A 27,066-nucleotide genomic window follows, 5' to 3' on the forward strand; every position below is an offset into this window, starting at 1 on the left:
TGACATGAATGTGAAAGGGTGGTATCCCTCTTGCTCTTCAGTCCCAGCTCCTCTCTTTCCCCTCCCACTTCTGCTCTTGATCTTTCTGCCGTTGACCTAAGGTTGTTTCTAAGTCAGTTTCTTGTGGGTGACAGGAAGGTGAGACTCTCGTGGTATGTCCACACACGCACACAGGAAGGTTCTTCAGGTTCGGCCACTGTCTTTCCTTGCCCCAGTTCTCCTCCCTCCCCTTCGCCCCTTGTCTACTCCACTGGGCTTCTATTCTGTTGTTTCTTAATCTCCCTCTCTTCACTTATTGTGGGTTAACTTCCACCCACATATCAGAGAAAAGGTCTGACTTTTGGTTTTGGGGACTGGCTCCTTTCACTTAGCATAACTTGTCTAGATCCATCCATTTACTGGCGAATGTCAAGTTTTTCTTTTTTTAAAATGTTTTTTAGTTGTAGATGGACACAATGCCTTTATTTATTTATCTTTATGTGATGCTGAGGATCCAACCCAGGGCCTCACTCATGCTTGGTGATCGCTCTATCACTGAGCCACAACCCCAGCCCAAGTTGTTCTTCTTTATGGCTGGGTATTATTCCATTATGTATATATGCCACATTTTCTTTCATTTGCTAATTGGCTATTTTCTTTGGAGAAAAAAATCTTCTTGAATGCTCTCTTTGCCTGTTTTTTTGTTTGTTAATTTGTTTTGAAGTGGTGCTGGGAATGGAACCCAGGGCTCTGTGTTCACTAGGCAACCTCTACCACTGAGATGCACCCTGGTCTCTCTGCCTGCTTTTAAGCCAGGCTGTTGCCTTTACTGTTGCTTTGTGGGGTTTTAAATGGTCTACACGGGCCTCCCCGGGCATGTGACTCAGCTGGTTCCCACCTACTTCCAGACTGCTGGGTAATGCAGAAGAGCCTCTAGGCTGGGTGGAGCTGTTCCTGGTCCTGTGTGTGAAGGGTGGAAACCCGCCCGCCCAGGCCTGCTGCCCGCTTGCGCCCTGGCTCCTGCTGCCGCCTGTGCCCTGGCGCCTGCTGCCTGCTCAGATGGGCCATGTGGAACCTCTCGCAGTGTTTTTATAATTTCATCCTTTGTACTTTTCAAATCTATTAGTTCCTTTAAAAAGTACTTTCTTTGTGCGGATGCCCTCTAGGTGAGTCCCTCTGGGCCTTCACGTCTCTGGAATGCTCTCAAGGGCAGCTGCTGAGGCAGGTGGGGGCCGCCCAGGCTGGGCCCCTGGAGTGGTCTCCTTCAGGTCCTCCTGTGGACAGGAGCAGGACTGAGGAGGAGGGGCTCCCGGAGGTGGACTGAGGTGGGCTTCACAGCTGCCGAGGCGGGTGGGGGCTGCCCAGGGGCGATCTCGCATGGCTGCTTTCCCTGCTTCTTGGCACGTCTTGTGGGTCTGAAATGCCACGGGGTATGGGGAGACTCTCGAGGTCCGTGACCCCGAGTGTGTTGGCCGCGCTTTGCTGTGAAGCCGTGTGCCCTCCCGTGTGGCTGAGCTATGACCGGAGGCCCAGGTGCTTGGTCTTTAGGGGCCCTTGGTGCAGTTCACCCTCCCCAGGCGTGAATGGCAGGCATGTGGAGGTACCTTTCAGCCGGGCCCCCTCCGGCCTTCTGCTCCCTGTTCCCCACTGCCTCGGCCACCTACAGTCCAGTGAACCCCCCTGGGGGCAAGGCTGCTTCCCTGGGGGACCTTGACTATGAGAGCCCTGCAAGTGGAGTTTCCAGGGCTCTGCATTCAGGCAGCAGAACAGCCACAGGTCTCTGCAGTGCCCCCACCGGCCCTGCCTGGCCCGACTGTTGCCTCCAAGCCCCTCAGAGCCCGGGAAGGGGATGGCTGTCCCCGGCCTCAGCTGTCTGCCTGAAGTCACACTCCCCAGACTTCTGCAGTCCTTTGGGTAATTCCCAGAGTTCTGAAAAGGTCAATTCCACTTGTTTTCCTCTAGTACTTTCATTGCTTTGGAGGAAGAGAGAGTTTTCAGAAGTCACTGTTTGCTGATACCGTGGAGGAATGTTTGAATGTCCAGCTGGCCTTACGTTCCTTAGATTGTGCAATCTGGTGGCCATGCACACATTTACACACATGCATACACACACACTTCAACACACACACACAGCTACATGTACACTTACATGTGCTCCCTGACACATAGACCAACACACCCATATGTGCATGCACACACACTCACATAACACACGCGTGCCTTATCCTCATACTAGGCACATAACACAGACACATGCCACACCCATACACTAGTACACAGCACATGTGAATATATGCACACATAGCATGTGCACATTTACATAACACACTTAAACACATATACACACTCGAACATACACGCACAGATCTACACCCTCATCCACACACTGCACAGTAACACACACACTCATGGATGAGGTCATGCAGGCACTTAGACACACGTGCATCCACACATTTAAAGACACACTGGTGAATAGTCATGCACACATGCGTGCGCGCGCACACACACACACACACACACACAGTGGTTGGGAGTTCCAGAGGGACCAGGTTCCCCTTGAGGTCCACTGTGACTCTGTAAGGCGAACCTTGAACGTGAGGGAGGACCTGGGGAAGCCCTACACTAGAGGCTGTGTGTGTTTTGGCTGTCAACCAGCAGGACGTGGCCAGTTCCAGCCTGAGACAGGCTGGTCCAGGAGGGCATCTCGTGTTGGGTCTGGAGGTGTTTGTTGGAGGTGGTTGTGAAGTCACAGGAAGAGGTGACACTAGCCAGGTGCTATGCCCTGAGGGAAGGCGAGCAGGTGCTCAGCTGGGTCTCCACCTGGGCTCCAATTGTTAGGCCAAGACGCAAGAAAAGACTACTGACTCCAATTAAAATCAAATTAAAGCAAGCTTATTATTTCGACTGGCCGGGCTGCCTCTCTCTCCCAAAATGGCGGGAACAAGACAGCACCCCAGCTTTCCTGCAGCCCAGCTTTATGGCCCAGAAAGTTACACAAAGGGGGGTTACAGATAACAGAACTCTGACAAGCATCACACTAATGGTAGTTTACATTTTTTGCTGGCCCCAACATCAGAATTTATGAGGACCATTAGAGCCTCAGAGAGGGTCATTGTCAGGCCAGGGAAGGCCAATATTTATGAGGTGTCACTAAAGTTTCAGAGAGGGCTGTTATCTGGTCAGAGAGCCAGGCATGGGTGAGTTCAAGGCACGGGCAGGCATTCCAAGCAGATTCAGAATTTGCAGTAATTTATAGTAAAGCCGAAATTATCTTTTCATGGCTTTGTGGCAAGATTGCTCCCAATTTTAAGAAAAGATCAGGTTGGGTCTATCACAATGGCCAGGAAGACAACTGCAGGGAGTGGGCCTGGGTCCAGTATGTGCAGGGGTCGCCCTCCTGCTGGCCAGAGAGGCCAGTGCTCTGAGCCAGCTGCGCCTGTGGGCATTATGCCCTGACTTTGAGGACAGCTTTGCTATCCTTAGGAGGGGTTTGTCCCCAGGCTCCTGAGTGTGGGAGTGGTGGGTGTGGCTAGGCACTAGGGTGTCCCTCAGGAGGGTTAGCACTGCCTCCCAGGGTGATTTTGTTTCCAGATGGGTTGTTCCTGAAGGGAGAGCCTGACCCCAGAACCTCTTTGCCTTCCTTACTTCCACACTTCCTCCATAATGTGACATAGCAAGGTGCCCTCACCAGGAGTAGCCCAGTCTTGGAACTTCAACCTCCAAAGCTGTGATAATAAGCTAAATAGAGCTCCTTTCTCCACACAGTGAAGCCTCAGGCATTTTGTTACAGAACAGAAAACACACCAACTCAGGTTTGGAACTGGAAGTACATTTGAAAGGCATGTGACCTTTCTTCTGGGGAAACCCTGGAGCAACTGGAGAGTCCAAGAAAGGGAGTGGCCTTGTGATTCCTGGGGGTAGGCAAGGAGGGTGGCAACTTAGACTATAAACAGGGAGAAAGGCAGGAGGCTCTGCAGTGCTTCAACTTGGAGAGACCAGGTCTGAGGACAGGCAGTTATCAGGAGATGGAGAGGAACCCAGGCTGCAGAGAGCTTCAGGGGTGGGGCAGAGTGGACTGGGCTCCAGCACATGCAGAGATCAGGGGGAGAAGCTCCCCTAGGTGGACTGCAGGCTGGGAGGGGTGCAGGGCAGGGGGAACCTGGGAGGGCTGTGGACAGGGGCAGGTCTGAGAAGGAGGGGCTCCCCAAGGTGAACTGCAGACAGGGTGGGGTGCAGGGCAGGGTGCACCTTGGAGGGCTGTGGATATGGGCAGGTCTGAGGAGGAGGGGCTCCCTGAGGTGGACTGAAGGCTGGGAGGGGTGTAGGACAGGGAGCACCTGGGTGGGCTGTGGACAGGGGCAGGTCGAGGTGTAGACACTCTCCCCAGTGGAGTCCAGGCTGCTCAAGGACACAGTGCAGTTTCCACCTGGCAGTGGTCAGGCCAAGAGCTGATCTCTCTGGCTGGAGCAGTATATGGAGTTTTCCTGAGGTGTGGTTCCCAGTCCTTACTGGGGACGGCCCAAACCATCCTGTCTTGTCCTCATTAGGTTCTAAGTGAAAAACAAAGTGCAGCGTGGTTAGCGACCAATGATGAGAGGGCTGCAAGCAGAGAGCAGGGCTGAGGGTCCCCTGGTGTCCACTGTGAGCTCGTGGTGCACAGCTCCAATGAAGTGCGGGAACTGGGGCCGGCCCCATCTGCCTGCTGAGCCTCAAAGTTCCCCCATCCTTGCAAGTCCAAGGCCCTGCTGCGGCTCAAGGCTGCACGGAAGCCTTCGGCTGGCCAGGTCACAGAGCAACGGAGGCTTCCTGTGTTTCTTGGCCATGACAGAGAACTGGGACTGTCCATGAGCCAGCCTGGGCTGCCTGGGACCCACAGAGGCAGCTGCTGCCTGGCTGGGACCTTGTGGGTGCTGGGTGGTGGGCGATGGTGGGTGGTGGGAGATATGGGATGTCGTTGTGGGAAGAGGGTGATGTGAGCCACTCCTGGGGAGCTAGGGGGTCTCACTCAGGGAGGAAGATGAATAGGCAGGATTCGGAGAGTGTTGTGGGGCCATGGAGTTCTGCCAAGGGCGAGAGGAGGGCAGCAATGCCACAGGTAATGGGCAGGCCACGGAGGTCGAAGGGAGAGCCACCTGGGTGTGGGTATGTGGGCTGTGGCAGAGATCAGTGGCTATGGGGGGACAGGTGTCTTGACTGCTCTCCTGTGGGCCTGGCTCTGAGCATGAGGGACAGAGTAGGGGGAAGAGCCAGTGGGTGGAGGCTGACCGTTGCCCCAAAAGCCCTGTCCATAGCTGTGTCCTGAGTCTAAGAGGATGGTGGGGTCTCCAGCCCTCTTGCTGTGGTCCTGTCTGTCCTGGCCACCAGGTCCCCAGGGGTGGTGGATGAGGGATAGGAAAACAGGGCTTTCCTGCACCTTTTCTGAAGACAGGCTTGGGTATTGTTTCCGTCCAGTCTTTGACACCAAAACGGTCCCTGAGGCTAGGGCACATTTTCGTGAAGGAGGTTGTTGGCTTGTGGCTCTGGAGGTTCCAGAGGTAGTACCATGTGAGAGAAGCCTGTAAGCAGGAGGGGTCACGTCCCCAGACAGGAGCCAGAGAAGTGTGGTGGGGCTCACCTCTCTGTGACACCCTCCTCCAGAGCCAAGAATCCCGCCAGGTTCCCCCAGGTCTTCCTGGGCTCCATCCATCCCTGGGGTTCCCACCAGGCCAGCTCTTGGTGGGCCCTCCATCTGCTAACCCACAGGACACATGTGACCTTGGGGATACCCTCAAATCTCAGCAGACATAACAGCAGAATCATACATAAGGTGGATGTGGATGTATTTCTTAAAAGAAAAGACTTTAAAATCCAGTCCAGGGCATTGAGAGTTTCTGCACACTTGCGTTAAGATCTCAGAGAGGTGTCCCTAAGGCAAAAGTCTCTATTAGATGACAAAGTGTGAGGTGGCGGGGGTACAATCAGCCAGTCTGTGTGTCTGGTCCCACCAGTGTGATGGACTTCTGTAGTGTGGAAACCCTCTTTTCATGAACAACAAGAGATGCTGGTGGAACTGTTACACAGGAGGGGACATCAGCACCTGACCTTGAAAGGATAGGGGGTTTCCAGGTAGTGGACATGAGGAGGGGACAGTTACATTCATTCTCTGTGGGCCTGTTGGTCTGGGAAGCTGGGTCTTCCTTACACATGTGTTTGTCAGCTTCTCCACATTGAGAGGGAATTCCCAGCAGCAACAAGAAGAAGAGACATGATGACATTGTGTTCCAAGTTGTAAGGGTCACCGGTCAGCCGTGAGCCCCAAACCCAGCTCAACTGCATTCAAAAATGAGGTAAACGAAGAATTTTCAGAAAGCATGTTCAGAGAGCATACCGTCCACAAGATGGCCAAAGAGTCACCAATGTGTGCATTGTATAAGGAAGAAGATCCAACTTAGGCTAATGAATGGATCCTACAGGCACCAGAATTTGAGGACAAGAAGGTGAGCCCTCATTTATTTATATCAATTAAATTCTCCTACTCTCTGTCCCCAGAGCCCAAAGCTATGTTTGCCAAGGGGCAGCCGGCACAAAGCGAGGTGAAGGCCGAGGTGGGGGCGAGTGTCACTCTGAGCTGCGAGTGGCCCAGGCCCAGACAGAGATGACATGGTACAAGGATAGGAAGAAGCTGAGCCAGAGCTCCAGGTGCACGTGGAAGCCTCTGGCTGCAGGCAGCAGCTGGTGGTGCAGCAGGCGGGCAAGGCAGACGCTGGGGAGTACAGCTGCGAGGCGGGGGGCCAGAGGGTCTCCTTTCACCTGGATGACACAGGTGGGTGATGCTGGGGTTGGGTGAATGGAGGGAGGGTGGTAACTCTAGGGCACCTGTGGCAGCCTAGGCTCTGTGAGGCCTGTGTACTTCCTGACCTTGGACCTCAGCATCTATGGCCAAGCTTTGGGTGGAGTTGCGCACTGGGGGTTGTTTGTGGCTGGGGAGCATGTCCTGCAGGGGCAGGGGCTCCCTCTACCTGCCTGTGCCTACTTGCTGGGCCCAGAGCTCCAAAAGCCCTTGCTTGGGCCCTTTGGAATCCTGCATGTCCATCTGTCCTTCCCCCATCTCCTCCCTCTCCCCACTGTGACCTGTCCCTGAGCCTGTGAAGGGGCCACAAGGGGCTCAGAGATTTTCTCCTGATGCCTACCTGGTGCTGGGCTCTCTCCCAATGATCTGCCTGGTGCTGTTTTTTTTTTTTCTAATTGGCTCAGGATGATGGATCTCTGATGATTGGTTCACTCTGGCACTTGGCTGTCTGCTGATTGGTCCATAGTTGCACTTGGCTATCTGCTGATTGGCTGGCACGGAGCTCTGTGCTAAATTGCCCCATCTGGTACTGAGTTGTCTGCTGACTGGCCCACACTGTTACTGAGCTCTGGGCTGATTGGCTGGCACTTGACTCTCTGCTGATTGGCTTGCACAGCCTCTGAGGTCTCTGCTGATTGGCCAGCACTGGCAGTTTGGTCTCCTGCACTCCTTTGGTAGCTGTGGCCAACAAAGATGTGGGTTTCTGGTTTGGTGCCGGCAAGGCAGACACCGGGGAGTACAGCTGCAAGGCCGGGGGCTGCTGTGTCTGCCTCCCCCTGCTTTTGTGCCCCCTGAGTAGTGGTAGAGCTGGGAAGCCACTGATGGGCTGGGGTCCCAGGGAGGTGAAGGGTCATGGTCTATTCCCAATGGCTGGGAGGGTGGTGGCATCAGGAGGTAGGCCTGGCTGTGGTGGCCTTGTGGGCTGTGACAGTGCAGTTACCTGCAGGATCAGGGTAGATCAGGAAATGCTTAGGGCTCTGATGAGGACAGGCTGCCAGCTCTCTACCCACCAGCCTTGGAGTTTGCAGCTTGGGTCATTTGTAGGATAGAACTTAGGCATGTCCATGCAATGTTCTGCTCATGATGGACACTCTGCTCAGCCATCCCTGGGGTGGGCTCAGGCTGTGAGACAGGGCTGGGTGTGTTCTGGAGTCCCTGACTTGTGTGTCCTTTCCCTCTGTCCCCAGAGTCCAAGGCTGTGTTTGCCAAGGGGCAGCTGGCACACAGAGAGGTGAAGGCCCAGGCGGGGACGAGTGCCACTCTGAGCTGCGAGGTGGCCCAGGCCCAGACAGAGGTGACGTGGTACAAGGACGGGAAGAAGCTGAGCCAGAGCTCCCAGGTGTGCGTGGAGGCCTCTGGCTGTAGGCGGCAGCTGGTGGTGCAGCAGGTGGGCAAGGCGGACACTGGGGAGTACAGCTGCAAGGCTGGGGGCCAGAGGGTCTCCTTCTGCCTGGAAGTCACAGGTGGGTTTTTTGAGGCTTTTCCTTGTGTTGCTTGGGATAAGTGTCAGGAAGTTAGAGTGTGTGCTACTGCTGGCCCCTATTCTCACAAGGCTTCCCTACCACTATGGCCTGCCACTGGAAATTCACCCTGAAGACCTGGAATTTGTTGACTGTTGTTTTGTCTTTTTACTTGCTTACACTTTACAACAACTCTATGTAGAAGGATTATGATTATACCTATTTTAAGATAAGGCTCAGGTAAGCTCTATACCTGGCTAAGATTTGTGTAGTAAGGATTTGCACCATCAGGGGTGTGTGTGTGCTTGAAGAACTCCGGCTTCCCTATTTATGTAGCAGGACTGCTGTGATATAGAGCCCTGCCTTTTGCTTGTATGAAAACAAGATCTCTTTCTGAGGGATCTTTTCTCTGGGTATCAAATTATAGTTCAGCAGTTACTTTTTTTTTTTTTTAAAGAGACACTTATATATATTTTTTTTATTTTGAAGACTTTTAAATTTTTAAATTTTGTTCTAATTAGGTATACATGACAATAGAATGCATTTGACACATCATACATAAATGGAGTAAAACTTCTCATTCTTTTGGTTGTATGTAATCATGTAGGAACAAAGGGTATTCTATTGTCATTTCTACCTGCATACCACCCGCTCTCCCTTCATTCCCTTCTGTCTAGTCCAAATTATCTCACCCCTCCCAACCTTATTGTGAACTAGCATCTGCATATCAGGGAAGACATTTGGCCTTTGGTTCTTCGTGATTGGCTAATTTTGCTTAGCATATTTGTCTCTAGTTTCATCCATTTACTGACAAATGACATCATTTCATTCTTCTTTAAGGCTGAGTACTATTCCATTTTGTATAAATACCATAGTTTTTTATCCATTTATATGTTGAGGGGCACCTAGGTTGATTCCATAGTTTAGCTACTATGAATTGAGCTTACTATTTACTTTTTTTCCTATTTAAAGAGGCCATTCCATTGTTTTGAGGTGGTGGGTCTGTTATGAGGTGGCTCCACCCTCATGAATGGATGAACACTATCTCCTGGAGGAGGGCAAGTCATGGCTTCCATATTGTACTTTGAAATATTTTCACATTTTAAGATAAGGTTTATTATGGTTCCTTTGAGAGTCAGGTATTTTTTTTCCTTCTGTTACTTTTGACTTTTTCATTTCAATTTTGATTTTCTGCAGCATGACCTTGATGAAACTTATGTGGTTTCCTTTGTATTCATCCCAATGGGGGTTGCTGAGCATCTTGAATCTGTGGGCTTATATCTTTGATCAGCTGTGGGTGTACTTGGCCTTTGCTGTCCTGTTCCATGTGTGTCCCCTTTCAGGACTCCTGTTTGGCTCTGTTAGACATTTGCATGTTTTTTACATGTATATCCTCTCTTTGCCTCATAATCCTTTCTTCTTTCTTTGCTTTAACCTGGATATTTTCTTTTGACCTGTTTTTTAATTTACTAATATCATGTCCTGCTATATCTAATTGTTTGTCAGTCTCACCAAAAGTGAGTTTACTTTGAGTTATTGCATTTTATGCTTCATAAGTTCCACTTCATCAATTTTTTTTATGGATTCTAAGGTTTGAGATTCTGTAGTGGAAGTCACCCCATAATTCCTGGGTCTTGTACATGTTAAGCCCACATTCTACCAGTGAACTCTATCTCCAGTAAGTTGCCAGATTTGATTCATTTTCTTATCTTAATTTTTTCAGTACTACTAAGCATGGTTATATGCCTGTCCAATAGCTGTAACAACTGAGATCACCTTTCCTCTAGCATGACATTTGGGTGTGTGTGTGTGGGGGGGAGGTTTGATAATATTTATGCCAGTTCCTGGCATGTCAAATAATTTTCAAATTAACTGGCATTATATGAGAAAAGATGTTGAATATGGATGACTTTGTCTTGCTTCAGAGAGAGGATTCCTCTTTGCTCTTCTAGGCAGGTGGAGGATCACTGACCCATTTGGGCACATTCCAGAATCCTCTGACTCGAGGCTGAGTTGCAGTTTGATCAGGGTCTTTTAGCTCTGGTTTACCCTGATCCTGGGCATAGTCCTCCATGGATTTCTCCAAAGATTAGGGTACTGTTATGGCCCTTTCCTAGGTTACCAGCAGCTGTAACCATTGTTTCTTTAGGAAAGCAAGACTCTGAAATGTTCACACTAACTGTCAGAGGCTTTCTGCTTCTCTTCTGCTGTAGTTCCGATGTGTTGTATCTCAGATGTCTGTGTGTGGGCTCGGTACCTAGTGCACTGGTGTTTTGAGGTGGTGGGTCTGTTATGAGATGGTTCCACCCTCATGAACGGATGAACGCTGTCTCGTGGAGGAGGTCAGGTCATGGCTTTCAGTTTTGTGACCAGATCATTACTTACCTGCAGGTGTTGGGCAAGATGTTTGGGATGCATTGGTTCTTGTGAGAAAGGGTTGTTTTAAGAATCCTGGTGCCTCAATGACACCTCACATACTCTTGCTATTGGGATGCCATGAGGCCTCCTTAGAGCTACAGCAGTGCCACACCATAGCCTCGGACCTGCAGGTCTTAGCTACATAATCTTTTCTTTTCTAACATCTGGCCTCAGCCATATATTTTAGCAATACAAAACGAACCATGACAGCTCTGTAGCCTCCTGGCCCCACGCAGCTTCAAACTCCTCAAAGTCTGGATTGGAAATGACTCAAAAGTGGGCTTCATTCTCTACTGCTCTTTTCCTTGGGGCTTGGCTCCTCAATCTCAAGATTTATTCTATTTGTGTGAGAAGTCCCTGCAACTTTGGCTCCCTTCTTTCTTAGAGCTGCACTGCACCTGGCCCTTTGCATGGATTTTCACTGTTCTGTCATAGAAGCAAAGACAAACAGGGGCCCAGTGTGAGCACACCTCTGAGAATACCTCCCTCAGGACTTTGCCTCCTCACACCCAGACTCCTTGGACTGCTCTGAAGCACACTGCTAGGCGCACATGTCCACCGTCCTGCTCATGCCATGTCTGTTGCTGCAGGATGATCCTTGGCACTCACCAGGGCTGAGGGTCCCCAAATATCACCCTGACCATGGTGTTCCCTGGCCCTGCATCTGTATCACCAGTCTCCTCCTCCAATTTAGGGCACTCACTGATCTCACAGAGTGTGGGACCTCCTGCTCAGTCTCCTCTTCCAGCATGGCATCCTGACTGATGTCATGGAGAGTGTGGGACCTCCTGCTTGGTCCCCTCCTCCAGCATGACGCCCTGACCAATCTCACGGAGGGTGGGACCTCCTGCTTGGTCCCCTCCTCCAGCATCGCATCCTGACTGATCTCACGGAGAGTGTGTCCTCCTGCTCGGTCCTCTCCTCCAGCATGGTGTCCTGACTGATCTCACAGAGAGTGTGTCCTCCTGCTCAGTCCCCTCCTCCAGCATGGCGTCCTGACCAATCTCACAGATTGTGGGACCTCCTGCTCAGTCCTCTCCTCCTTGGCCTTTGGTTCTTCATTATTGGCTAATTTTCCTTAGCATATTTGTCTTTTTACTTGCATGGCGTCCTGACTGATCTCACGGAGAGTGTGTCCTCCTGCTCAGTCCCCTCCTCCAGCATGGCGCCCTGACTGATCTCATGGAGAGTGTGTCCTGGTGTTCATGCTTTATCTGCCTTTGTCTTCCCCTTCTGAAAGTGCTATGGGAGCATAGCCTTCTGTCTGACTGGGGCAGCATCTGCTGAGGTCTGCAGTTGTCTGTGGCTGAGTTCTCCACAAATGGTAGCCGTGGAGACCAGTGAGTCAGTGAACACCACATCCACCGTGTAGACTCTCTTCAGCATATTTACATGCCGAAATGGACAGGGATGGAAACTAGTGCTGTGAGGGGGCATATGATTCATTTGGAGTGGGATGTACACAGTTCAAGACCCTCAAGGTTGTGGGAGGTTGGAGACGGGAGCTGCCCGCACTGCTGAGAGTGCCACTTGGTGCCCTGTTTGAGAGGTCTCCTAAAGCCATGCACATCCTGTGCTGCCATGGACATCCACAGCAGCCTTCCTCATTGTATCCCCATCCTGGAAAAAGCCCCAACAAGCCCCAAGAGTAAGGGAATCCCTCAAGGCGCTATGCAGCACAACTCTGTCCCAGCACAGAGACCAATGCCTGTGTGGCCACGTGGCGGTTCTCACAGACTCTGTGCTGGAGGAAGGAGACCAACCCCAGCATGCTCAGTTGTGGGCCTGCTCTGAGAAAGGCTGTCAGTGGGGTGCCACAAGGTCCCACGGGACCATCACATGTGCTGCCGCTACACGTGCACAACTGACTTGGTCCTTGAACAACCAGAGGCCAGGCCCTGGCAGCATGTTACAGGGGTAAGAGCAGCGGCTGCCCCCATTCTGCTGTGTGTGGGTGGCCCCTGGGTAGGTTAGTTGGTGTGTTCTGGTTGGGTGGAAATGGGAACACCTGAGGTCGTGGAGCCAATACCTTGATGTGGGCTCACACTGAAGTGAAAGTCACGATTGGTTTGTAGAGGAAAAGGTGTGTCAGCCTGGAGTGTGGTAATGAACAGCCTGGACCTGCCAATGCAGCCACTGTCACGAGGCAGACAGTGAAACAGGGACCAGGAGTTGATGGTCCAGCCTCTTCCCTCCAGCTTCAGATCTCGCTTGGCTCAGGACATGGCCAACATGAGAAGTTGACCTCTGAGACAGGAAATGCTCTGTGAACACAAGCCTGATGGGAGTGGACACATGATGTCTCTTCATTGAGGACCCAGTTCACGGAGCTTGAAGCTTTAGTCCTGTCAGATGGGTTGATATCAGTACTGTGTCCCTGATCTGTGCGTCCCTCCCCTCTGTCCCCAGAGCCCAAGGTGGTGTTTGCTAAAGAGCAGCTGGCACGCAGCGAGGTGAAGGCCGAGGCGGGGGCCAGTGCCACTCTGAGCTGCGAGGTGGCCATGGCCCAGACAGAGGTGACGTGGTACAAGGATGGGAAGAAGCTGAGCCAGAGCTCCCGGGTGTGCGTGGAGGCCTCTGGCTGTAGGCGGCAGCTGGTAGTGCAGCAGGCGGGCAAGGCAGATGCTGGGGCGTACAGCTGCAAGGCCGGAGGCCAGAGGGTCTCCTTCCGCCTGGACATCACAAGTGGGTGATGCTGGGGTTGGGTGAATGGAGGGAGAGTGGTAACTCTAGGGCACCTGTGGCAGCCTAAGCTCTGTGAGGCCTGTGTCCTTCCTGACTTGGGCCTCAGCATCTGTGGCCCAGCTCTGGGTGGAGTTGGGCACTTGTAATTGCTTGATACTGGAGACCATGTCCTGCAGGGGCAGGGGTTCCCTCTACCTGCCCAAGCCTACTTGCTGGGCCCAGAGCTCCAGAAGCCCTTGCTTGGGCCCTTTGGAATCCTGCATGTCCATCTGTCCTTCCCCCATCTCCTTCCTCTCCCCACTGTAACCTGTCCCTGAGCCTGGGTAGGGGCCACATGGGGCTCAAGCCTCTCTCCTGATAGCCCACCTGGTGCTGGACTCTCTCCCAGTGACTTGCCTAGTGCTGTTTTTCTTTTTCTGATTGGCTCAGGATGACAGTTCTCTGATGATTGGTCCACACTGGCACCTGGCTGTGTGCAGATTGGTTCACACTGGTGTTTGCCAAAGAGCAGCTGGCATGCAGCAAGGTGAAGACCGAGGCGGGGGCTAGTGCCACTCTGAGCTTCAAGGTGGCCCAGGCCCAGACTGAGGTGACATGGTACAAGGATGGCAAGAAGCTGAGCCAGAGCTCCCAGGTACGCCTGGAGGCCTCTGGCTGCAGGGGACAGCTGGTGGTGCAGCAGGCGGGCAAGGCGGACGCTGGGGAGTACAGCTGTAAGGCCGGGGGCCAGAGGGTCTCCTTCCGCCTGGACGTCACAGGTGGGTGACATCCTGCCAGGGCTGCTCAGGACGGATGCTTGCCTGACCAATTGGGGCAATCAGTATTTACCTGCAGGGCTCTCTGGCCTTGTGCATGTTGGGGCCCTTGAGGGACCACTTCCTGGAGCTTCCAGGTGCTGGAAAGTCCTTGGGTCAGAGCACCTAGTCATTTCCGTACATTTCTGGGTCTCCTGCCCAGGTTCCTGTACCTGTCCACCATAACCCTATCATAATTCCTGTGATTGAGGCTGGGGCACAGGAGGTGCAGGAAGCTGTTAGTGCCCAGAATTGGTGGAAAGAGCTCCTCCCCAGCTGGAGTCTCCGTCTAGGCTAAGGCCCCCTGCATGCTGGGATTCCAGCCTGGCTGTCAGAAGTCTTGGCCCCAATATCCTCTGCAGATCCTGGCTCTTGTCTTGATCCTGGGGGTCCTGACAGTCCAGTTCTTCTGAGGTGGGCACTGTGGGATGGCACCCTGCCCGCTGCACCTCAGTCTCATTTGCAGCCCCCTTCCCTTTCCTCCATAGCCCCACCCACCCATGTGGTCCTCTCCGCACTCTGTGGGCTTGGCATCTATTGAACACACAGTACTTCTGTCAAAAAGGCTGGCAGGAGTGTCCCTCCAGGCTGACACCCTCCCAAAGAATTCCAGCAGTGTTGATGCAGAGCATCCCACACCAGACTTCTCATTGTAGCAGTCTCTGTCATTGACTGTGCTCTTGACCACTCACCCACCAGCCACTGACTCTGCAACCAATGCTCTATCCGAGTGCTCCAAGGGCAGGATGGGAGGGCCTTTTTGGCCTCCCTGGCCCTCTCTGCTCTGGTGCTCTCTCTAGTGCCCAAAGTCAGTCTCTGCTCTTGGGGTTTGACACCCACACAGTTTCCTTGGGCTGCCTTTGAGGATGCCACCCTCCCCGCAGTTGGGGGAGGCCTGATCTGGACTGCTAGCTGCCCTTTATCCCTGTAGTATCCATTTGTGGGTGGATTTCTCTCTGAAGGGCAGGACCTTGGGTAAAGAGCTGGTGGCCCCCAACCTGGTAGCAACTTCTTCTGGCCATCCTGTATGACCCTGAGGACCCTAAAAGGTGGCCCTTAGGTGCTTGCCTGACAGAGGCAGTGGTTAGGGCTAGTGTGGAGAGTCCTACACCTTCATGTCAACTGACCTCCCCCAGAGCCAGCACCTGAGTCCCAAGACCTGGAGAGATCTGGCCGCAGGGAGCCTCTGGTGATCAGGAAACATGAGGACATCGTCCTGACAGCCACGCTGGCCACACTCTCTGTGGCAGCAGTGACTTGGCTCAAGGATGGTGTGGAGATTCGGCGCAGCAAGCGGCACCAGGCTACCAGCCTGGGGGACAGGCACACCCTGACAGTCAGAGGAGCCCAGGTGCTTGACAGTGCAGTCTACAGTTGCCGGGTAGGCACGGAGAGTCAGGACTTCCCAGTGCAGGTGGAAGGTGAGCTCCTCCAGGACCACTGGGCCTGCTGCACCCACCTGGTGCAGCCACCCATAGCAGAGCCCTGTGGAGCTTGGGGTACGCAAGGTAGCTGATGGACATCCCCTTGTGCTTGCAGAGGTGGTTGCCAAGTTCTCTAGGCCTCTGGAGTCCATCACAGGGGATCTGGGTGGCACAGTGACCCTGGCCTGTGAGCTGAGCCCACCACAGGCAGAGGTGGTGTGGTACTGTGGGAGCACGCAGCTGCGGGCGGGCAAGCACTTCCAGATGGCCGCCAGAGGGCACCCTCCGCTTGCTCACAGTGTCGGGCCTGCGGGAGGAAGACGCAGGAGAGTATGTGTGTGAGAGCCATGATGACCGCACCAGCGCCCAGCTCAGTGTCCGTGGTATGTTAGGTGGGTTGGGGGGTGTAAGCTGGGGATGGTAAGGGGATAGGGCAGTGGGCCACCTTCCAGCAGCTTCCCTGAGAAGGTGTGCAAGGGGTGGAGATCTTCACAGAGACACTCCTACCTCCTCAAGCAGACCTTCCCCTGCAGTGCCCCGCGTGGTCAAGTTCACATCTGGGCTGAGTGCAGTGGTTGCAGAGGAGGGCTGCGAGGCCACCTTCCAGTGTGTGGTATCCCCCAGCGATGCAGTGGTCACGTGGCACCGAGATGGCAGCCAGCTGCAGCCCAGTGAGAAGTTCCTCATATCCCAGAGTGGTGCCAGCCGCAGCCTGACCATCTCTAGTGTGGCAATGGAGGATGCAGGCCAGGTCACAGTGGAGTCTGAGGGCGCCGCCTCTTCAGCTGCCCTTGGGGTCAGAGGTGAGCTTGGGAAATGGACCTGTGGGGCAAGCAGCTCCCTGCCACAGACTCCCCTGTAGGCTGGTTCCAAGGAGCTGTATTGTTCCTGCAGCCAGCTAGTCTGGCTGACCTCAAGGGACCCAGAACCTGTCCTCCAGGAGATGGAGGTGACTTGGGTAACATGGGGAGCTGGGCGCCTTCTCCCTAGAAGGAAAGATACCATCCTGCAGATGCGTCTGGTGGGGAAGGGCCAACTGAGGTTGAGGCACTCAAGGGAGACTTCCTGCAGGAGTCGGGGCCCAGGTGATCTGGTGATGGGAAGGTGAAGGGAGTGAGGCTGGCAGCTGGTAGAGGCAGAGGCAGGAGACGGGGAAAGCTTTTAGAGCCAGAACTTCACCTGAAATAAAGTGGGAGCCATGGCAGGTTCCTAAGTGAGGGAGTGATGGAGACAAATGCACTGGGGCGCTCACAGAGCAGCCTGGGGTGGGGAAGCCCTCTGGAGTCTGCTTTTCATTCCTTTACATAAGCACATGTTCTTGGTTGTAGTAAAGTGCAGGGATTCCAGTGGCTCTGATGGGCACCACCCATTTGCTGGAGACCAGATACTGCTGGCCTTGGGCCACACTTGGTAGTTCCAGGCACTAGGGCATGGCACGGTTGTTCCAAGCTGGGAGGCTGGGCAACGTAGGGACCTGGTGGGGGCAGTGCGGCCATCTGGGTTATGGGCGGGCTGGCCCTGGGTGTCTAGGATGACCTTGGCTCTTGCACCAACCCAGAGGCGCCTGTGCTGTTCAAGAAGAAGCTGGAGCCGCAGACCGTGGAGGAGCGGACCTCTGTGACGCTGGAAGTGGAGCTGACGCGTCCGTGGCCCGAGGTAAAGTGGACCCGGAACGCCGCAGTCTTGGTGCTGGGGGAGAATGTGGAGATCCAGGCGGAGGGCACACACCATCGCCTGGTGCTGCGCAGCGTGGGCTTTACCGACCGCAGCTTTTTTGGCTGTGAGACACCAGAGGACAAGACCCAGGCCAAGCTCACTGTGGAAAGTGAGTGGCGCTGTGCTGGCTGGGGCCTGGGGAGTCGGAAGGGGCGGGGCACCACCTTCTCCCAAAGGGCAGGTCCTGGGGTGTGGGCCAATGGCTGCTGGCCTCTGCTCACCTCTGGCACCTCCTGGGGAAGCTGGCTGTGCCTACCCTGGGGTCCCAATGCTGGCTGGTGGAAGGGCAGGGCTCTGGGTACAGCGGACCACTGGCGCCTCTCCTGCATCTCCACAGTGCGCCAGGTCCGGTTGGTTCGGGGCTTGCAGGCAGTGGAGGCAAGAGAACAGGGCACAGCTACTATGGAGGTGGAGCTGTCGCATGCCAAAGTGGAGGGTACCTGGACACGCGACGGACTGCGGCTGCAGCCAGGGCCTAGGTGCCATGTGGCTGTGCACGGGGCCACGCACATTCTCACACTCTCGGAGCTGCAGCCACAGGACAGTGGGCTAGTGGCCTTCAAGGCAGAGGGCGTGCACATGTCTGCCCGGCTGGTAGTCACTGGTGAGTGGGTGGAGGTAGCAGGACCTACTCCAGAGAGGCCTGCCTCCTTCCCCAAGGTGGCCTGGGAGGCAATGGGGACATTGAGGACCAGGATGTGTGACTTGAGACAGCCAGAACTCCCTATCACCCGCCTGGGAAGCACCTTCTAGACCATTGATCACCTTCCTCCTGTCTTCCCAGAGCTGCCTGTGAGCTTCAGCCACCCACTGCAGGACATGGTGGCTACCCAGAAAGAGAAGGTGACCCTGGAGTGTGAGCTGTCCCGTCCCAATGTTGATGTGCGCTGGCTGAAGGTGCTTCTCTCCCACTCCTTTATGTCCTCCCTGCCTCTCACCAGTGGCAGCTGCCCTCCACCAGTGCCTGACCAGGCCTCTTGGTTCCACAGGATGGTGTGGAGCTATGGTCAGGCAAGACCATGGGCATAGTGGCCCAGGGTACCTGCAGAAGCCTCATCACTTACCGGTGTGAGATGGGGGACCAGGGCATCTATGTGTGTGACACTGGTGAAGCTCAGAGCTCTGCTTCTCTGAAGGTGCAAGGTGAGGCTTGGACAGGTGGAAAGGGCAGGGCCTAGGATTGTGAATGCCTCCTTGCGCACCTGCAGCCTGCAGCCAGGTGCTTGGCTGCCTGTGCCCTTAGCTCTCAGCAAACTGGAGCCCTGGGTGGGAGCACCAGGATGGCCACTGTACCTGCAGGCATGGCTGGGTCTTGCTCCCTCCTCAGGCCGAAGTGTCCAGATTGTGCGGCCCCTGGAGGACGTGGAGGTGATGGAGAAGGAAGGTGCCAGTTTCTCCTGTGAAGTCTCCCATGACGAGGTGCCTGGCCAGTAGTTCCGAGAGGGGATTAAGCTGCGGCCCAGTGACACTGTGCGTATTCACCAGGAAGGTGCGTGTGGGGCAGGCTGGCTGCAGGTGGGGTAGACCCACCCCCAGGCTGCTCCCTTCATTCCAGGGCTGGGGGCTTTTGTCCCTAGGAAGGACATACACACTCATCTACCAGAGGGTCCTGGCAGAAGATGCAGGGGAGATCAAATTTGTAGCAGAAAACGCAGAATCGCGAGCCCACCTCCGAGTGAAAGGTGAGTGGAGTGTGGAGAGGGGGGGACTAGGGTGTAGGGGTGTACGGGGTATGTGATAGTCCCGCTATCCCAAACCAGACCGCTTGCTGGGACTGGGACAGCAGTGGTCAGGAGGAGGAATGGGAGTGTCACATCTTTTACAAGAAAATGTGGTCGCAGAGGGACGAGCAACCTGGGGGGTGTGAGGACTCAGGGTCTCAGTGAACTCTCCCTCCTTGGGTTGCAGCCATCACTGGAGAGGAGGGTGTGCACTCCAGCAGGTGGCGATGTGGCCTGCCAGGGCAGGAGAGGTGGGAGGGTCTGAGGTTGTGGGTGGGGGTGAGTGCAGGATGGGGGCATGTGGGATGGGGCTTGGGCACTGGGACTGTGGTGTGTGGAGCTGGACATGCACATTCAGGGTACACATGAGCTGTGATGTGTGAGGCGTGGTGGGGGGCACGACCATGGTGCCAGTGGTCTGTGGTACACAGCTGGTCCTAGACCAGCCTGGATGGGGACAGTCTGGCCCCTGCTGCCTCAGGTGTAAGTGCACAGGCTGTTGGGGGCAGCATCCAGTCCTTCAGCAGCCCTGCTGGGAGAGCCTGTTGCCAAAGTGCTCATGGTTGGGCCCTGAACCCACTGGCCACACACTGCAGAGTTGCCAGTGACCCTCCTCCACCCGCTGAGGGACAAGATTGCCATGGAGAAGCACCGCGGAGTGCTCGAGTGCCAGGTGTCCAGGGCCAGTGCACAGGTGCGGTGGTTAAAGGTGGCAAGGAGCTGCAGCCTGGACCCAAGTATGAGATGGTCAGCGATGGCCTCTACCGCAAGCTGGTCATCAACGACATGCAGCCAGAGGACGAGGATTCTTACACATGCGATGCTGGCGATGTCAAAACCAGTGCCCAGTTCTTTGTAGAAGGTGTGTTCCAGGCCAGCGGCAGCTCTCAGGTTCTTGGGGGTGGCTGTGGTTCCCAAGATCTGTGCTGGAAGTCCTGGAGGTGGCCCAACTGGGGACATCCAGGCAGCTGGATGTGGACACAGGAAGATGTGGGTGCAGAGGGAGGAGCAACCTGGGGGGTGTGAAGACTCGGGGTGTCAGCGCACTGTGGGGAAGGTTTGTGTTCAGGAAGGACCTCAGAGCCTGTGGAGGTGGACAGGTCCAGCCTCCAGGTCTACCGTGACTACCTCCTCTCTCACAGAGCAGTCCATCACCATCATACGGGGCCTGCAGGATGTGACCGTGATGGAGCCTGCTCCTGCCTGGTTCGAGTGTGAGACTTCCATTCCCTCCATGAGGCCACCCAAGTGGCTTCTGGGCAAGACTGTGTTGCAGGCAGGGGCGAATGTGGGCCTGGAGCAGGAGGGAACGGTGCACCAGCTGACCCTGCGGAGGACCTGCTCCACTATGACTGGGCCTGTGCACTTCACCATTGGCAAGTCCCGCTCCTCTGCCCGCCTGGTTGTCTCAGGTAAGCTGAGGTGGGCATGGCTCAGGGCCTCCAGTGGGCCTGGCTCAGATGGTGGGTAGTTATGGCCTGGGCTCACAAGGTGGGGGTGTGTGGGGATACACAGGACAAGGTGGGCAGGAGGTATGTAAGGGCTGGGCACACCATGGTGCTTGTGGTACCTGGGCCCGGGGTGGTGGGTGGACACAGCTCAGTGGTTTGTTGGGGGAAGGATCAGGGCATGGGAGATTTTGGCTGGAGCTGGTGCAGGGTTGGGAACCAGTGGTCAGAGGCCTGCAGAGCAGGGTGCAAGCGCTGGGGCAGGGCAGGACAGGATGTGTGGGGCCAGGGCATACATGGGTAGGTGTGTGGGGTGCGGGGTATCTTGGGGACAGGGAGGGGCATGTGGAGGAGAGTGGGGCAGGAGAGGAGGGGCAGGTCATGATGTGCAGGGCAGAACGTGGACTCAGTGTTGTGGGTAGAAGACTATAGAAGAATATAGCTCAGACCCAGGGCACCCAGTCCTGTGGCCCCACAGCCTTGCCTTATTCCCGCTGTAGACATCCCGGTGGTGCTAACCCGGCCACTGGAGCCCAAGGCCGGGCGTGAGCTGCAGTCGGTGGTCCTGTTCTGTGACTTCAGGCTGGCCCCTAAGGCCGTGCAGTGGTATAAGGAGGACACACCGCTGGCCCCGTCGGACAAATACAAGATGACGCTGGAGGGCCAGATGGCAGAGCTGCGCATTCTCTGGCTCACCCCTGCTGATGCTGGCACCTACCGGTGCCAGGCAGGCAATGCTCAGAGCAGTGCTGAGGTCACTGTGGAAGGTAGGACATGAGGTGGGCAGGCCATGGGAGGGCCTGGGGTGGGCTGTGGCCGTGGGCAGCACTAAGGCCCGGTGTGTGCCTTCTAGCTTGGGACGTGGCAGTGACGCAGCCGCTGCAGGATGCTGAGGCCACCGAGGAGGAGCGGATGTGCTTCTTGTGCGAGCTGTCCCGCGAGGATGAGGAGGTGGAGTGGTGGCTCAACGGCACATCCCTGTACAATGACAGCTTCCACGAGATCAGCCACGAGGGCCACCACCACACACTGGTGCTGAAGAGCGTGCGGCGGGCTGATGCAGGCACCGTGCGCGCCAGCTCCCCCAAGGTGTCCACTACTGCCTGCCTGGTTGTCCGAGGTGAGCTGTGCTTGTGGGGTCTACGGGTCCCCTCCGTTTATGGACAGGTATCAGGCTTCCCTCACCAGCCCCATCTTCCCTGCAGCCAAGCCAGTGGTGTTCCTGAAAGCACTGGACGATGTGTCCGTGGAGGAGTGTGGCATGCTGGCCCTGCAGTGCGAAGTGTCAGACCCCAAGGCCCGTGTGGTTTGGCGCAAAGATGGCGTGGAACTTGGTCCCAGCAACAAGTACGACTTCCTGCACATGGCGGGCACACGGGGCCTCGTGGTGCACGACCTGAGCCACGAGGATGCTGGCCTGTACACCTGCCATGTGGGCAGTGAGGAGACCCGGGCCCGGGTCAGCGTGCATGGTGCGTTGCCAAGGGCTGGCCGAGGTGGGGTGTGGGAAGGGTCGGCACATGGTGGTCTTCCTGCATCTCAAGAGGCCCATGCTGCTCTCCAAGACCCTGGGGCTGCTTTGCAGAGCTGGGGGAAGTAAGGAGCTCCCACAGTGGCTGGTTCTTGTGGAGGTCCTGTGAGGTCCCAGAGTGGACAGGCAGGGGGATGGGAGACTCTCTGGATATGCCTGGGGGCTGAGGTCGGCAGAGACATTGCTTTGTGCTGCAGGAGCAGATTTCTGAGCAGAAACCAAGAATTCAGGGTCCGGGCAGGGCCTGCCTAGGAAGGGCTCCCTGGCCAAGGGTAAAGCCTGGTCATGCAGTGAGGGCAGCTTCACACAGATGACATGCACTTCCCCTCTTAAGGAGCCAGACCCAACCCTGGACCCTGAACTCTTGGGTCTTTTGAGTGCATCCTTTTCAGCCAGGGTTGGGTTCCAACTGCAGGGCCAGCACCCCTATCCAGGTTCAGCGTCTGGTCATCCTGAGCTCAGTCCCTAACATATTCTGTTTCCAGGGTATGTGGTTGGCAGGCCCACTAGTTACTGACCTTGTGGCTGCTGGCCCAGGTTGGCCTTGGTGGTTTCTGATGAGACAGGAAAGGAGAGGGGGGTGGAGTGTTTGTCACAGAGTGGGGCTCATGCTGTCTGAAGGCTCTTCTCCTGGGGCTCCTGTCCTTTTTCCCTTGGGGTTTGTGAGTGGTGGGAAATGTGGGTGGTCCTTGCTTCCCCTTCTTTGGAGCTCATAGCCACTGGCTACACAGGCACCAGGACATGGCCAGCCCCAGGCCAAGGGTGCATTTGATCGTGCCCTGCATAGGTCCTGGGCCTGGGGGCAGGGGGCCAGCCCACCTGCTGGGGCCAGCCCTGCCTGGGGTCTTGCATGGGCAGTGCTGCCAGTGTCTGACTCTGGCCTGAGGAGTCTCTGTGGCTTGCAGACCTGCACGTGGGCATCACCAAAAGGCTGAAGATGGTGGAGGTGCTGGAGGGGGACAGCTGCAGCTTCGAGTGTCCTGTCCCACGAGAGCGCAGGCGACCTGGCCATGTGGACTGTTGGTGGGAAGACAGTGGGCAGCTCTGGCCACTTCCGGGCAGCACGCCAGGGCCGCAAATACACCCTGACCATCCAAGAAGCTGCGCTCAACGATGCTGGGGAAGTGGTCTTCTCTGTGCGGGGTCTCACCTCTAAGGCCTCACTTGTCGTAAAAGGTGAGTGTGATGAACCCAGCTGGGGACTTGTCACCAGAGGCCCCCAGGCTGCTGAGCCAGAGACCCTCTCCAGGTGGTCAGGAGTGGTTGAGGGACTGACCCCAGCCCTCAGTGAACTTTCCTTTAAAGGATGTGGGGGCATGGAGGCACCTGCTGGACCTGGGAGAGATTCTGGCCCTCTGAGGGGGTCACTCTGAGCTAGTGTCCCTGGGCCAGGCCCAGGGTTTGGGTCTTAATCTGACTGCTCTCCTGGCTGGGGTTCCTAATGCACATGGCTCACCCTACCATCCCGCGACTCTTGAGCAGGGGCCACAGGGTCTATGCTTGGCTGGGAGGTTCCCAGCGGTCTGGACCTGTGCTCTTGGTGTACATGCCTGGTGCACACTGCAGGCTCAGTGTTGGGTCTCAGGAATGGCCTGAGCACTGCTGTGCTGGGTGCCTTCCCCTGGTGGCCAGGGCTCCTGGCAAGTCAGTGTTGGAGGCTCCTGGGGCCTGGGGTCCAGGCTCTGTGGTGTTGGTCTTGAAATGGACGCTCCCAATGCCCACCCCTGTCCCTGCCCCTGGCTGAGCATGTCTGTGCTTCCTGGGTAGACACTTTTGTTCCCTTCAGAGAGGCCAGTGGACATCACAAAGCCCCTAGAAGACCAGCAGGCCACGTTGGGGGAGGACGTGGTGCTCACTTGTGTACTGTCGAGGGCAGGCACCCCTGTGCACTGGCTGAAGGATGGGAAGGCCATCCACGAGAGTCAGAAGTACAAGCTGCTCTGCAAAGGCACGCAGGCTGTGCTGGTCATCCATGGAGCCTCTCTCAAGGACTCTGGCACATACACGTGTGAGATGGACACTTCCAAGAGCACAGCCAGACTCCGTGTGGATGGTGAGTGCCCACACGGCCCCACAGCAGCTCTCCCTTGGCATGCCCAGGACCCCTGCCTCAGAGCAGGGGAGGTCTCTCTCAGGGCTCTGCTTCCATGGCCAGCAGGAGGGACAAGGCTGGCCTGGGATGTATGCAAGCTTTACACTCACCTCTTCTGTCTTCTCTCCCAGAAAAGGCCAACAGGTTTACAGAGGAGCTGGTTGACCTGCAGGTGGAGGAGAAGGGCACGGCCGTGTTCGAGTGCAAGACGGAGCTCCCGGCACCCACCATGACGTGGTGCAAGGGCCTCAAGGAGCTGCGGGCCTCCTGGAAGCACATGTTGAGCCAGGAGGGCTTGGCCCTGCGGCTCACCATCCGCACCCTGGAGAAGACGGACAGTGACACCTACACCTGTGACATTGGGCAGGCCCAGTCCCAGGCCTGGCTCCTGGTGCAAGGTGAGAGGCTGCTGCAGCCACAGTGCTCACGTGTGCCCTGGCTTTCAGCACCTCGGGGGCTCAGGTGGGCCTTATTGAAACTGACCCTAGAGGCTGTGCTTGGCCTGCCCAGCCTCTCCATCTCTGGGTTGCTCCCTGTGCCTTTCTGTGGGTGAGTCGATGGCTTCTTTCCCTGGAGCTATCCTTGCCTGCTGCATGTTCCTTCTGGGCTCAGGCACACTCTGCTCTGGGCCTGCATACCTTTTTCCCTCTCCCCGCCCACCAGAGGGGCAACCTGACCCAGATGCTGACAGCAGGGAGCCCAGGTGTTCCCAGGGTGGAGCTGTTAGTGTGCCTGTGACAGATGTCTAAACAGGTGGAGGGAGATTCTCCAAAGAATAATGATGTTACTCGGAAGAGTGGAGTGTTGCAGGGCTATGGTAAACTAAGTGTGTGCCAGGGAAGCTAAGGCCAGGGGAAGGCTTTAGGGCACAGAAGGGAGATAGTCAGGTCCAGAGTTGGTGGCCTTGGAGACCCCATGCAGGTGCTGGCTTCTGCGTAGGTGGAGGCCACTGCTGCGCAGGTGTTCTGTCAGAGGTCTGGTCTGCAGTGCGGTGGTCTGAAAGAACAGAGCGACTTCTGCTCCTGAGCTGCTGGGTGTGAGGTGTAGGACTGGGAGGTGTTGAGAATGTGCTCCACCTGCCATGAGATGGGCAGGTGGAGCCTTCCCTGGGGAAACTTCCAGCTCTGGTTTTGCCAGGGTCTCAAGGAACGTTCCTCCTGGATCATGGCCTTTCACAGTGGTTGTGAGGGCTTGTTTGCATCTGGTGTACTGGGTGAGAGCCACCATTTTTCTTGCTTTGCAAGGTAAATTGGAACTAAAAGGGTCTGTGGTGGCCCGGGGTTGCAGGACGTACCACCAGCATCAGGACAAGTGCGTCCCAGCCCTCCTGACCATCCTTCACCCGGCCCTGGCATCCTGGGCTGGCATCCAGGGCCAAGTTTGCTAGAAGTTCTTTCTGGGTCTGTCTTCTGGGGATGGCAGAATGGTGTCCAGAGCCCTGCAGACCTGAGCTGGGAGATGGGACTGGGACTCAAAAGTCACCCTGAGACAGACTTTTCTGCACTGTTCAGCTCCCACGTGCATCCTGTTGTCAACCCTGACTGGCTAACCAGTCACTTGCTTCCTGCTGGGAGCCCTCCTTGGGTCTGGAGAGAGCCAGACTTCCCTGGGCAGCAGGCCCTGATGGCTGTCTGTGCCCTGCAGGGCAGAGGGTGCTCATCACGGAGGAACTGCAGGACATGGAAGTGCACAAGGGCTCCTCAGCCACATTCTGCTGCCGTGTTGCCCCTGCTGACCACGGGCCTGTGCGCTGGTTCCTGGACAAGACACCCTTGCATGCCAATGAACTCAATGAAATCGTGGTCCAGCCTGGGGGGTACCATGTGCTCACCCTGCGGCAACTGGCGCTCAAGGACTCGGGTACTATCTACTTTGAGGCGGGTGACCAGAGGACCTCGGCCACCCTGCGGGTCACTGGTAGGTTTTGTACCTCAAGGCCAGGGCCATTTGGGGTGGGGATGTCATACTGTTCATGCTGCTCAGGGTACAGTTTGAGGAGGGTGGGAAACAGCTCAGGTGGCAGCTGAGTCATGTCTGAGCTTGGGTGCAGACTCATGGTGACGTGAGCCTAGATGTCATCAGCATGGGGATCCTAGGAAGGCAGGTGTGTGCACTGGTGCTATTTGGGATGAACGCCCCTCGGTAATGCTCAGAATCCTGGTCAGCATGTCTGAAGGTGGCCTGCTCCCTGCCAGGGCGAGAGCCATGCAGAGCCCACCCTGTCCCCTCAGCGTTCCCGTCTGTGGCTGCAGCCCGAGGCAGCGGCAGACATGGACAAGATGATGACCATCTGCAGCAGGGGCCTCTCTTGCAGTAACACCACAGCCTCAGGGACCCTTGGCTCCTTTCTCTTCCTCCAGAGAAGCCGAGCATCTTTTCCCGGGAGCTCTCAGATGCCACAGTCACAGAAGGCGAGGACTTTACCCTCACGTGTGAGACCACTGCTCCTGACACCCCCGTGCACTGGACCAAGGATGGGAAGATGCTGTGACCATCTGCTAGGTGCCAGCTGAGCTACGAGGGCTGCTGTGCCCAGCTGGTCATCACAGGTGCCACCAAGCAGGATGGTGGGCGATATAAGTGTGAGGCTGGTGGGGCCTGGAGCAGCTCCATTGTCAGGGTCCAAGGTGAGCTCAGTGCCTGTGGCTCCCAGTCTACCTGGCAGGCAAGGGCTGGGGTGCATGGGTGTCCATGTCGGTGGGTGGCCTGAACTGCATGGCTGCCCTCCTGCTGCTGACCTGCCTCGCTCCTGGCTCCCTGGCTTTCTGGCCCCTTGGCTGGCCTCAGATTGCTTGGGCTGCCCCAACCTGGGCGGATGGGAACCAGGACCTCACCTCCCAGCCTGGAGGCTTAGGGTCTTAAGGTTGCAGGTTACAGGGCTGGTGCCTTCTGAAGCTGCCCACCTGCATGTTCTATGTGTGTCTGGAATTAGGGTCCACTTCTAATTATCTGCCTCCCACACTGTGTTT

This window comes from Urocitellus parryii, unplaced genomic scaffold, assembly GCF_045843805.1.
Source record: "Urocitellus parryii isolate mUroPar1 unplaced genomic scaffold, mUroPar1.hap1 Scaffold_37, whole genome shotgun sequence".
In the NCBI taxonomy this organism is placed as follows: domain Eukaryota; kingdom Metazoa; phylum Chordata; class Mammalia; order Rodentia; family Sciuridae; genus Urocitellus; species Urocitellus parryii.